The following is a 13155-nucleotide window of genomic DNA, read 5'->3' as shown; positions in this document are numbered from 1 at the left end:
TTAAGGAAGTGATTGTTTCATATATGACTAAAGCCTAGCAAACAACTAATAATAAAAGCTGCTGAACTCTGCTCAACTGGTGCCATTAAAACAGCCTTAGTGACCAGCCCTTCCAGATTATTTGTTCACTCATCTGGTTCCTCAGCACCTGGCTGGTGCATAGGCTGTGCCACAGGGATTTAAATGGCAGTAATAGCATGTGGCTTGTAGGAATAGGGGAAGGAGCAGTGAATGAGTAGCCTAGAACAGTCTGATACAAATTCGATGCAAACTCTCCATTTCCACACTGCTACTTGTAGCTGTGGGGTACATGAGAGAAAAAATCTTTTGGCCTTCCCCCTACCAGGCAACGAGGAGGGACCATACATTTTATTCTCTCAACTCTTCACATACCCTTGCACTGTGTCCAAGAGCAGGGATGTGCCACTTCACTTTCACATATCATCACTGCAAGAGGAAAGAAAGCAGGCATATCTTTGCTAACCTCCTAGCCTTCCTACACAAACCATCAGGGAAGGAGGGCATGGGAAAAGACTGGTCAGGTTCTCCTTCAATCCAGCTGCTCCTTGCTATCATAGCAAACTGTTACTCCACTACAGTTAGTGTGCCTACTAGGATGAGGAAAGAGAGGAGTGTAAGTAAATAACAGTTTATGAGGAGAGAGAGAAAAAGGACCACTGGGGAAGCAAATCGAGAACACAGAAAACAACAACAAGGAAATGAGGATGCAAGAAGTGGGAAATAAAGAGAGAAAAGGGGTGGGAGAATCAGAAGCTATAACTCCAGCAACTGAGGAGTTCACAAGCAGTGGGGCACTGCTGAGCTACCTCCACTTGACCATTTCAGGCAAACAGAGGCAGCTGAGCACCACTTGGTTAGTTACCCAGCAGGATAATCTAAAAGAGCAACATTAAGGCAGGAATCCAGAAACCATCCAAATAAACCAAACAGGAAAAAAATCAAGAAGTTCCAGCTTTTCTATGCAAGCTGGTATTTGTATTTCCCCTGCATTTATTGACATAGGCTTCTCTTGAGCAGAGACCACTGCTTTGCCATTATGTAGCTGCTTTGTAAATAAGCAGGGACAAAAAATAAAACCACCACACTCATTTGGTCAAAAGCCCTAAATCAAGGTCCGAATATATATCTGTAGATATACAATTATTCCTCCAATAAGAGAGAAAAGGTTGCCTGTTCCACTAAATCAATCTTTAATTTCTCCATCATTTGAAATATTCTCTCCATAACCAGATTTTTTCAAAGTGAAATCATGTCCAGATTCAACTAACTCAGGCATCCTCTATATTCCTGCACTGAGGAATGTTAAATTGTGTACAGTAAGCAGGCTGTAAAACATAAAGCACCTAATCTAGTACTCTAAACTGAAGCCTCAAGTCATCTCTGCATTAAACCATTTATAGTAATATTCAAAGAGTTCATGGCAATCTCTGTGAAGGAAAAACTGCACATGAGCAATTGCAAAGAGATGGTTTTGCTGACGAAATAGGAAGTGTATGGGGTGCACACATATTACAGGAAATTTTTATTATTTTGGTTACTGTCATCTAAATAAAACAACTGGCTTTCAGGAGCCAATGGGACTCTGGTTTTATTAATCTCCCCTTCTAGACATGAATTTAATACTTAGTTCTCATCCAGATAAGAATCATCTTCCTGGTCAGAAAGGTCTGGTACTGGGAATTGCAAAATGGCAGCCACCTCAACAGCTGGCCCAGTTGTTCTCTGAAAACATGTAGATTGGAAAATATTGTGACAATCCCTGTGTTATCGCATACACTCTCCACAAGCCATACATATCTACTTCTTGTAGGGACATCCTGGTGCCAGAGAAGCTCGTCACTGATCAATTAGTATCAATCGCCATTGCTTCATTGGTCTTCTCCACATGCTTGATCCCATAAAAGCCTTGATCTGGTTCATGCTGAAACATCTAATAAAAGTCTTCCAAGGGTTTAACCTCACCAGCTGCTCTAGTATCAGAGAGGAAACTAGTAACTGGTGGATCACAGAATACTTCTTTCAGGGTGTATTTGTGTCCAGAAGATGAATAGACCTGCAAGAACTTGGGCCTGTGGTCCAGCAGAAGCTTGTTTTACATCTTCTTTGCCTATTAAAACATGTAGTAACAGAACTGCTCTCTCACAAAGCCCAGCCTGGCAATAAGCACACACTTCACCACAGCAAAGTTAATGTGCCATTAGATCCCTTGAATGACATTCTCAGAGAACCCCTCCAAGGCCTTGTTGTATAGGGAGCAGTTGCCCCTCCTCTTCCCGTGAATGTTCATTTCAATCTTGGCTCGCAGGAGCCTCATGCTGGGAGTTACCAGGCAGATGTGAGCAAGGCCTTCCTGCATCACTACTGCTGCCACATCAACAGTGCATGTTGGGTCACAGGCTTGCTCTATCTTCTCTAGATCCACATTGTCCCAGTGCTTCCTGGCCAAAGTAAACTTGCAGTCGAGTTCTGGCTCAATGGTGTGGAAGGCCTTCATATTGATCTATTAATTCTTCTTGATGTTTGTCCCCTTGACTGGCAGCTGGCATGCCTGGGAGTCAAAATCAATTGTTTGTACACAGATGGTGAGTGATGTGAATGCAGTAGCTGCCTAGGTTGCCTGCCTGCACCTTCCTGACTGCGGAGGCCTGCAGGCTGTCTCCTACCTGCAGAAGACTGTAGGTGTGCCACATGTCTTCAGGCTGTTTTGGAGTCAGTGTCACCTGACCTTCACTGTCCTTCTCAGTATCTTTGCTGAGGAGCTTCAGTCTGCCCACTGTTTTAGAGGAGTTTAAGAATGTTCAGGAACTGCTTTGGGGATGCTGGCTTCTTTCTCGATCTCATGGAATGAGACACTACTCTGCCCTTCACAGCTGGGATGAGGGGCAAATGGAAGCCCAGATACGCTGCCATAGAGAAAAGTAACTTGCAATTAAATATCAGAAATATTGATGAAAGATTCTATTGTGAGCTCTACCAACTGCATACAAAAAAGATATAGTCATTTAGTTATTAAAGGTTATCTTTATTAGCTATCTTATCTACAGTATATAATTAAAACATTTGTGCTGAATACTGTCCCTGCCTGCAGGTATATGGGATCTTGGGGAGCAATTACCACACAGGTGGGGTGCCAATTAATTTCTTTATTAAAGGAAAAAGGAAGTGGTGGGAATTTAACAATGAAATGCGATGGGATGGGGTGTATAAGGTGTTTACAACAGACAATGATGGGGGGGTTCTTATTGAACAGTGTAGGGAGTTTTAACAGATGTCCTCTGAAGAGAGAGGTCCTCTGCTCTCAGTTCCAGTGCTTCGTCTCAACCTGTACTGACTCTCAGTCTGTTATGTCTCCTCAAATGGGACGACTCAGCCCACCTGCCATAGGCACCAAGACCAGCGCTGACCCCCCAAATACCCCCTTACTTAAACATACCCCTCTCCCAAAACTCCACCGAAAAGTTTTGAAGCTTCTAGTTACAGTTTAACTCTCTTAGGGGCATGCAATAGTTATGAAGCAGTTGGCACACACATAATATATACAGTCCAATGCCTTTATCTCTTTTATATTTAATCATGTAAAGCACAGGAAAGTACAGATCATGCAAAATAAACATCTGAAATAGCAGTGTCCATCATTTTCTAGCTCATCCTTCCCATGTGAGTCCTTGGGGAACCATCTAGGTTCCGGCAGGATAGATTGTTTCACACTGTCCAGTCTCTCTCCCTCATGGAGCCCCTTATCCTGCTTCTATGACCTTGCTGTCTCCTGCAGCATATTTCTGATTCCTGTGTGGCCCCAGTTTCTGTGTGTTTTTTATTTTAATTTAAACCTCTCCTGGTCACCTGGCCTCTTTTGTTCTACTCCTGGTAAGTTTCCACTGTGCCTACCTTTCCTCCTTTCAAAGGGGTAAACTAGATTGGATTTCCAAGGCTCAAGTTACTGCTTAGTATAACCTTTGTGAGGGGTAATTACTATTGTTAACCTTAACTATTTGCCATTGTCCCAGTCTGGTATGTATCCGGCTACAGGACCTGCCAGCAATGGTAGATCCACACATTCATAGGCAGTCATGACACAGCAGTTTTTCTTAATACAATTTCACAAAATCAATCAGATTTCATAATTTGTACAGACATTCCCAATTCTTCACACTTGCACAGTCTGGTCACACACTGGAGCTGTGAGGGAATGGAATATACTCAGTAAGGATGGAATCTTTGGACAGTTTAGCAGCTAAAATTGAACAAATCTCTACTTATGTGAGCTGTGATTATTCAAAGGCTTATAATGTGGCCACGGTTATGCAGATTTTCACGGGGAAGGCAAAAAGCACATTCCTGACCTAAAAGTCACGTTATCAAATTTCAAGTCCCAGTTCCAAAGAATGGGGGCACTAAAGCTGTTTAAAGAAAAGATTATATATTTTTAACATGAGCAAAATATATTTTTCTCTAGCCTTGTTCTCAGAAATGACTGAAATTAAAATAAATAAATAATAGTTTGAGCAAGACACTTGGCATGAAAAATTGCAGTCCAAATTGTTAGAATTTGGCATCATTATAAGCAACTGAAAACAGAGTCTTATAACGGGATGTGTTGGGCAACCTTAATAATAAGTATTGCTACATGTCCCATCTATAATCATATGGCAGGGGTTAGTATCTAGCTAGTGATCACAATGGCTACTGTTACTCCTATGAAGAGTACACAACTGGGCTTTATGATAAACATGTTGGGATAATGGGGTTAGCAGAACCAAGGAGCAGCCAAGTTATGCTGATTGAAGCAGGGATGCTACAATAGCTCCAAGATTCTGGTTGGAATTTGCCTATAGATGCTTAAGCTTTAGGGGAAGGATGGGCAAAGCAGGTACCTTGCACCTGGAACTGGGGTACATCTGAGCCCTCTGACCCATAGTGGGCTTCCTCTCTCACTGTGCTGCTGTGACAAACTGAAGACCCACTCCTACACCTCCACTAGCATTTACACAGGTAGGAACACACCCAGCTGCAGTTACATGCAGGCTCTCTGCCCAGCCACTGCATGAATCAACAATAGAAAGGCTACAACCAAGGTAACTCTCAGCTCCCCAAGCACACACCCCCTCCGGAGCATAAACCCAATATTATTTCTTCTTGCGCTGCACTGGGAACTGCACAGCATAAGCTCGTAGAGTTCGCCCCTCCCTCAATGTGAAGAGAAAATACAAGAAGCCTGTGTTAAACCAAGCTGAGATTTTTCCTGAGACATTTCTCTTAAAGGTACACTCAGTTTAATTTAAAACATAAAACAGATTTATTAACTACAAAAGATAGATTTTAAGTGATTATAAGTGATAGCAAACAGATCAAAGCAGATTACCTAGTAAATAAACAAAAACACAAACTAATATTAACATACTAGATAGATTGGATATGAATTGGCAGTTTCTCACCCTGGGAGATAGTACAACCCTGCAGATTCTTAAGGGGCAAGCTGCACTTGCTTTACAGCTTGGAATTCCCAGGTCTTTCATACACAGACTAGAAATCCCTTTAGCCTAGGTCCAGCACTTCCTCCAGTTCAGTCTTTGTTCTTCAGGTGTTTCCAGGAGTCTTCTTGTGTGGGCAGTGAAGAACAACAGATGCTGTCACTCCCTGCCTTGTATAGCTTTAGCATATGGCGGGAACCCTTTTGTTCCAAACTCAGTTTGTGGAAAAACATTGATATCCCAAGATGGAGTACAAAGTCATGTGGCCTGGTCACATGACCTTGTGGAGCCATAGCAGCCATTACTTACAGGCTGTCTGTAGTGTTCTCAGGAAAGCTCTTGAGGTGGGGGATAAACTTTTCCTAAGGCCTATTGTTTTTCCTAATGGTCCATTGCCCTGAATAGGCCCTTGCCTATCTAGACCAGGGGTCGGCAACCTGCGGCATGCATGCCAAACACGGCACGCAAGCCGATTTTGAGCAGCACGCAGCTGCCTGCCGCAGTCCCGGCCCCCAACCCTACTCAGCCCCCCGCCGACCGCTCTCCCCTGCGGAGGCAGGAGGCAGAAGCTTGGTTCTGCTGCAGCCAAGCTTCCCCCTCCCCCACTTCTTCCAGCGTGGTGCTTTTCTGCCCCGCTCCCTCTTCTTCCTAGCACCAATCAACTGCTGGCCCTAGCAAGTGGGTGGGGGAAGAGCGGCAGCGTGCACACAGCTCCGTAGAGGAGGCAGAGAGAGGTAGGGATGGAGCCTTGGGGAAGGGAGTGGAACAGGTCATATCCCTTCCAGCCCCTCTGCCCTGACCCCCCCGACACAGTCAGCCTTCTGCCCTGCACCTCCCACACATCCCAGCCTTCTGCCCTGAATTCTCTCACCCCAACACACCCCCAGCCCTCTGCCCTGACCCCTCCCACACACTCAGCATTCTTCTCTGCATCCCCACAGCCCCATCCCTCTGCCCTGAACCCTCTCATACACCCATCCCTCTGCCCTGAACCCCCAGCCCCATCCCTTTGCCCTGACCCCCCACACACACTCAGCCTTCTGCCCTGCACCCCCCACACCCCAGGCCCTCTGCCCTGAACCCTCCCACTCCAACACACAGCCTTCTGCCCTGCATCCCTACAGCCCCATCCCTCTGCCCTGAACCCCCCACACACCCCAGCCTTCTGCCCTGAACTCTCTCACCCCAACACACCCCCAGCCCTCTGCCCTGACCCCCCCACACACTCAGCATTCTTCTCTGCATCCCCATAGCCCCATCCCTCTGCCCTGAACCCCCCACACACCCAGCCCTCTGCCCTGACCCTTGACGCCCCCACACACCCAGCCTTCTGCCCTACACCCCCCCACACACACACCAGCCCTCTGCCCTGATCCCTGCTCCCACCCCAGCCTTCTGCCCTGAACTCCCTCCCCCAGCCCTCTGCCCTGACCCCTGAAACCTCCCGCCTCCCCCAGTCTGGGGTCCCACCGCAGGCCCTGCTCAGCCTGCTGCCGGCCTAGGTGAACAGAACCCCAGGCTGGCAGTGAGCTGAGCAGGCCAGCAGCGTAAGATCAGCATTTTAATTTAATTTTAAATGATGCTTCTTAAACATTTTGAAAACCTTGTTTACTTTACATACAATAGTTTAGTTATATAATATAGACTTATAGAAAGAGACCTTCTAAAAATGTTAATATGTATTACTGGCACGCGAAACCTTAAATCAGAGTGAATAAATTAAGACTCGGCACACTGCTTCTGAAAGATTGCCGACCCCTGATCTAGACTAAAAACATCTTGCTTAGTGGACATTACCAAGGTATAACTACATTTGAAATACAGATACATAGTCAATATTCATAACTTTAGATACAAAAATGATAAATGCATAAACATAGGATAATCATATTCAGCAAATCATAGCCTTTCTAATGACATCTCACATGACCCATCTTGGATAAAAAACATCATAATTATGCTATAATCATATCATAATAAATCACAATGCAGAATATGGGGTGCAGTGACACACTCTATACCAACACTAAATCCAATATTCCCTAAGGAGAATACGAATCAAGTATCCCATGGCTGTGTCTACACAAGATTTTGATCCCTCCAAAATCTCTTCTAAAACTGCATCATCTAAACCTCTTCTGAGGAGTGTTTGATGATACGGTAAAGATGCAGGTGTCCTATCTATACTGATACTCCATTGCTACGATGGTTAGAGTCCACTTGTGATACTGGGAGATTTCCTAAAAAAGTCTAATGTGGACTGTAGAGAGGTTAGCCAGGGCTCATCTCTCTCTCTCGGGCAGCAGGGAACCACACTGCCTCACTAAATTTGGGAATAGGTCTGGCAGGGAACTAGTCTGGCCGCGGGAGTCTTCCTCGGTGGCCTTTGTGAAGGTTCAAATAAACACAGTGAGCCCAGGCTCTAGGTCAGGGCTGAGCACTGGTGAGTAAGGCAGGGGCTGAGCAATAACAATATATAATGGCAAGCCCAGGCCCTAGGTCAGGGCAGGGCAATGGTAAATCAGGTGCTCAGGCCCTCAGGCAGGGGCTGAGCAACAACAGTACAAAGAGAAGCAAGCCCAGGCCCTAGGTCAGGGTGATGCAACAGTGAGTCAGGCTCTCAGACTGAACCCCAGGAATTGTCACATTTGGCATTTCGTGGTAGGTGGTGGGCAGGCTGCCAGTGCTTGAAACTTCCCCACAAGGGGTTTCACTCGTCCTCCCCTATGTTGTATCTGAGATACACTGCCTCTTGCCATCCAATGCAACACTTTTTTGGATTGGCTGTTAGTCCCACCTTTTGCAGGGATCTCAGGACCTCGGCTACGTGTTCCAGGTATTCCACCCACGGCTGTAGACTACAATGTTATCCAAATATGCCACTGCATAGTCTTGATGGGGGCCATAGAAGGCGATCCATTAATCATTGGAACGTCACCGGGGCCCTATGGAGTCCGAAGGGCATCCATGTAAATTAGTAAAATCCCATTGGGGTGGTGAATGCTGTCTTCTCCTTAGAGATGGGGTCAAGTGGAATCTGCCAGTACTCCTTACTGAGGTCGAGGGTGGTGATGAAACGGGCCTCCCCTAGGCAACCAAGCAGTTCATCCACATGGGGCATAGGATATGCATTGAACCTTGAGATTGCGTTGACCCACTGGAAGTCTATACAGAAGCACCATGTTCCATTGGGCTTGGGTACCAAGACCATTGGACTGTGCCACTCACTCTGCGACAGCTTGATGACTCCTAGGGCTAGCGTGGCCTGTACTTCTGCCTTGACCTCCTGCCACATTTGGTGCAGCAGGGATCTGATCGTCTCATGAATTATCTTCCCCAGTTTGGTCTGGATGTCATGATGGACCAGGATCGTGTAACCGGATAGGACCATAAAGGTTCTCCTGAAAACCTGCAGGAGATATTGGGCCTGCTTTTGCTGCTCCTCTGTTAGCGTGTCACCAAGCTGTGGCCCTGTGGGGTCATCTCTCAGGGGCGCGCGGGGACCCAACTCTGGTTCTGACGGGTGAGAATGAATTAATAGGCCCTGTTTCTCCCGTCATGGTTTCAATAGATTCATATGATATTGCTAGGTCTTCTTTCACTGGTCGGGCTGGTATACCTCATAGGTGACTGGCCCGACCTTCCAGGCCACCTCATAGGGTCCCCGCCAATGGGCCAGCAACTTCGATTTGCTCGATGGTAGGAGGAGCAGGACCTGATCACCTGATCAAAGGCATGAGCCTGCGCTTCCTGGCTATAGGTTCATGCCTAGAATTCCTGCACGACTTTTAAGTTTTCACTTGCTAGGGCTCTGGTCTAAGCAAGGTGCTCCTGGAGCTGGAGAACATACTTCATGAGACCCTGGGTTGGAGATAGAGACTGCTCCCATGTCTCCCACATTAAGTCTAATAGGCCCAACGGGCGGCAGTCCTATAGTAGCTCAAACAGGGAAAATGTTGTTGATGACTGGAGTACCTCACGGATTGCCAGCAGTAAGGGTGGGAGTAGCTGGTCCCATCAGTCTGTGGGTGGTAGACGGAAGTGCGTAACTGTTTAACTCCCAGGAGCTCGCATAGCTGCTGCAACAGCCAGGAGGTGAAGTTGGTGCCCTGGTCCAATAGGATTTCCCGGGGTAGGCCAACTTCAGCAAAGACCTTCACTAGTTTGCTGGAGATGGTTCAGGCGGTGGTGCTCCACAATGGCATGGCCTCGGGGAAATGGGTGGCATAATCAACGATGACCAGCACATACTGGAATCCCGCGGCACTTCTTGGGAATGGGCCCACCAGGTCCATGGCCACCCACTCAAATGGCATCTCCACTATGGGCATGGGAACCAAGGGGGCCTTGGGTACCCGTTGGGGAGCTGCTAATTGGCACTCAGGGCAGGAGCTAAAATAGTTCCTCACCTCCTGGTGAATGCTGGGTTAAAAGAACCACGTCAAAATCTGGGCAAGGGTCTTTTCATGGCCCAAGTGCCCTGCAGGAGGTATGTCATGTGCGAGCTTCATTTCTGCTCGTCGATGGCACCAAGGCACCAGCAGCTGGGTCCGTGGTTCTTCCGTGCAGGGATCCCGTTCCACCCAGTGAAGATGGTCCTGGTGTAGCTCAAAACAGGGCCACTGATTTGCGCAATTCGGTCAATCACTGTCCTGTCGACAGCAGCTAGTTGTCCATAGGCCCGACTAAGGGTACGGTCTGCTCTTTGATTGTGGAAAAAGGCAGGGTTTGATAGCCAGTCCAGGGTTCCTCGGTCCCTCCCTTGGGGTCCGGGGTCTCCTCCTTCTCCTCCTCCGGTTGGGCCTCGGGGCAATCTCCCTCCAGCACAGGGATTGAGTGGAGGATCTCCTCAAATGCCAGCCAGTCACATCCCAGAATCACTGGGTAGGCTTGTCGAGGAGCCAGGTCGACAGCCATCTGTCTTGTGACCCTGGCCACCGTTAGCAGGACCTGGGCACTGGGGTATGGCCACACGTCATTCTGGATGCATTGCAGCCAGATCGTTCCCAGGTGACCCCACGGATTAGCGTCTGGCCACAACCTGAATTGATCAGGGCCAGGGGTTGGGGTGGTCCCCGACAACGACCAGAACAGTGATCTTGGGGACCTGTGGCAGCCGGGCCTGGGTCTCTCCCACACAGACGTGGCCGAAGCTGCAGTCCATCTCAGTACAGTCACACTGCAAGTGTCCATATTTCCCACGTACAAAACAGGGCCTGAGTTCTGGTCAATGACTCCAGGTGGGGGCTCCCATTGGGCCCCTGGGGGGACTCTGATTGGTCCTCGGGACACTCAACACTGGGAGGGGAGGTGCAGATCCTTGTCAAGGTAGGAGTTCAGGGCGTCTGGCCCAAAGCCCTGAGTGACCTTCTTGCCCGCAGGGGAGGCTCTGCACTTCAGTCTGAGTGCCTCCTTTCTTTTTGGGGTTAGGGCGCTCTGGCCCTGGGGGGTGCACTCTGGTAACTGGCCCAACCAGCACTTTGGCCACGAGAAAGCCTTCCATCAATGCGACTGTGGCGGCTAGCATTGCTGGCCAATGGTGAAGCACCCAGGCCCTTCCTCGTGCTGGGAGGATATATACGAACTGTTCTAAAATAATTTGCTCCATGACCTCATCTGCTGTCCTCCACTCTGGCTGTAGCCACCGCTTGCACGCTTCCTTCAGCTCTTGGGCCACCAACCGGGGTCTGGTGCTTGTGGGTTAGGTCTGGCTCTGGAACCGCTGCCAGAAAGTTTCCAGGCTGACGTCCAAGGCGTCCAGGATCTCTGTCTTTACCTGGCTATAGTCCCTTGAATCCTCTGTAGACAGCCCTCTGTACACTGTTTGGGCTGTCCCAGTCAAGTACGGGGACAAGAGAGTGGCCCATTGGTCAGCAGCCCACCCCACAACCATCACCACTCTTTCAAAAGTTACCAAAAAGGCTTCAGGGTCCTCATCAAGTCCCATCTTGGTCAGCCTCACTGGTGCAGTGGTGTGGGGTGACCCGGCCATGTGTCCCAGCTGTTCTTCCTGGTTCTGAATCCCTGGGTCCCTAATCAGCTGCTGCTGCTGTGCTCCCAGCTGCTGAATGAGCTGCTGCTGCTGCTGGAGCTGGGCCACTTACTGCTGCTGCTGCTGTTGCTGCTGCTGCTGGTGCTGGGTTCTTGTTCAGGAGGTTGATAAATTTGTCCATATTCCTGACTCTTACCGGAGTACATCCCCCCCACAGATCCCTTCTCACAGTGGTCGAGGGATTGTGCCCACATTTTCCACCATGTGTAGAGAGGTTAGCCAGGGTTCGTCTCCCTCTGGGGTGGTGGGGAACCACACCGCCTCACTAAATTTGGGAATAGGTCTTGCGGGGAACTAGTCCGGCCACGGGAGTTTTCCTCCAAGGCCTTTGTGAAGGTAGAAATAAACACAGTAAACCCAGGCCCTAGGTCAGGGTGGGGCAATGGTGAATCAGGCGCTCGTGCCCTCAGGCAGGGGCTGAGCAATAACAGTATATAATAGCAAGCCCAGGCTCTAGGTTCCAAAGGGCCTGGGAGAGAAGGAGACTGCCACCTGTGAGTGGGGTGGCATGGGGGACGCAGGACCACCCACTTCACTGCATCCCAGCCCAGGGCCCTAGCAGCAATAGAAGACCCCCTGCTGTGTCAGTGGGGATCCTGGCCGCAACACGCTGACATGGGTTCTGGCCCTGCTGCAGCCAGACCAGGATCGGCTGCCCCCAGGCTACTTCCAGACTCCCCCTCTTGAGATACCTGGGTCAGGGTGGTGTCCTCAGGGGCATCTAGCACCACGGGTTCCTCGGGATAGCTGGTGAGGAGCAGACTCAGCAACTCCTCCTGGTAGCTGGCAAGGAACAAGCTCAGCAACTCCTCCAGGTAGCTGGCGTGGGGCAGGTTGGGCCAGTCCTTAGGTTTACCGCAGGCCGCTGGGGTTTCCCAATCGTGAGCTAAGCCAGAGGCGTCTGGCCTCCCCAATGGCTGCTCTCTCAATGAGCTCTGGGGTCTGGCCTTTTTTATTTCCAGTGCCACACCTGACCCTGTGTGGGGCGGGCTCAGAGTTCCCTGGCTCTGCCCACTCTGGTGTCTGGAGGGACTCATCTCTCTCCAGGGCAGCGGGGAACCACGTCACCTCACTACCTAGACAAAACCCATCAGGTGTCAATCAAAGCTGATATGGCATGAATTTGGTCAGTGATGTTATTGACTTTTCACATTTTTTTAGTCTTTATGTGATGCAGATAAAAATCTAATCTATTTGTTTATTATAATTATTTATTATTTTAAGTTTTAGGAAAATCAGGTTAAACATTATATTTCACCAGTTTCAAACTGTTGAGTGTTAGCAACAGATACATGTGGCCAAAATTTAGATGTAAAATATTTGCCAAGGTTATGGCAGGAATGGGGGAAACTGGAAGTTAACATTTGGTGGCGGAATAGTTCTAAGGTCAGATAAGTGTCTTTTGATGTATTTGTGAAAATCAGTCCAGTTTTGGCGGACACAAACTACAGAAAATACTATGATAGAATCTGAATGAGCCAGAAATTTTAAACTGTATCTTCCAGCTCCTTCCTCACAGCACTGCACGTGCTCCCAAACTCCACTGATCCTCACAGTGTTTCAGAACACCCACACAGAGCAATACTATAGCTTTGAGCTGTATGAAATTTA

General features: G+C 48.6%; 1 pseudogene; it reads right to left on the bottom strand.

The window, feature by feature from the left end:
- Nucleotides 1-1644: 1644 nt before the first annotated feature.
- Nucleotides 1645-8883, bottom strand: LOC115643337 (annotated as a pseudogene).
- Between the last annotated feature and the right edge of the window lie 4272 nt (nt 8884-13155).

The sequence above is a fragment of the Gopherus evgoodei genome, chromosome 1, assembly GCF_007399415.2.
Source record: "Gopherus evgoodei ecotype Sinaloan lineage chromosome 1, rGopEvg1_v1.p, whole genome shotgun sequence".
NCBI lineage: Eukaryota > Metazoa > Chordata > Testudines > Testudinidae > Gopherus > Gopherus evgoodei.
The sequence above is the reverse complement of the archived record's forward strand: the minus strand, read 5'-3'. Positions and strand labels throughout refer to the sequence as shown.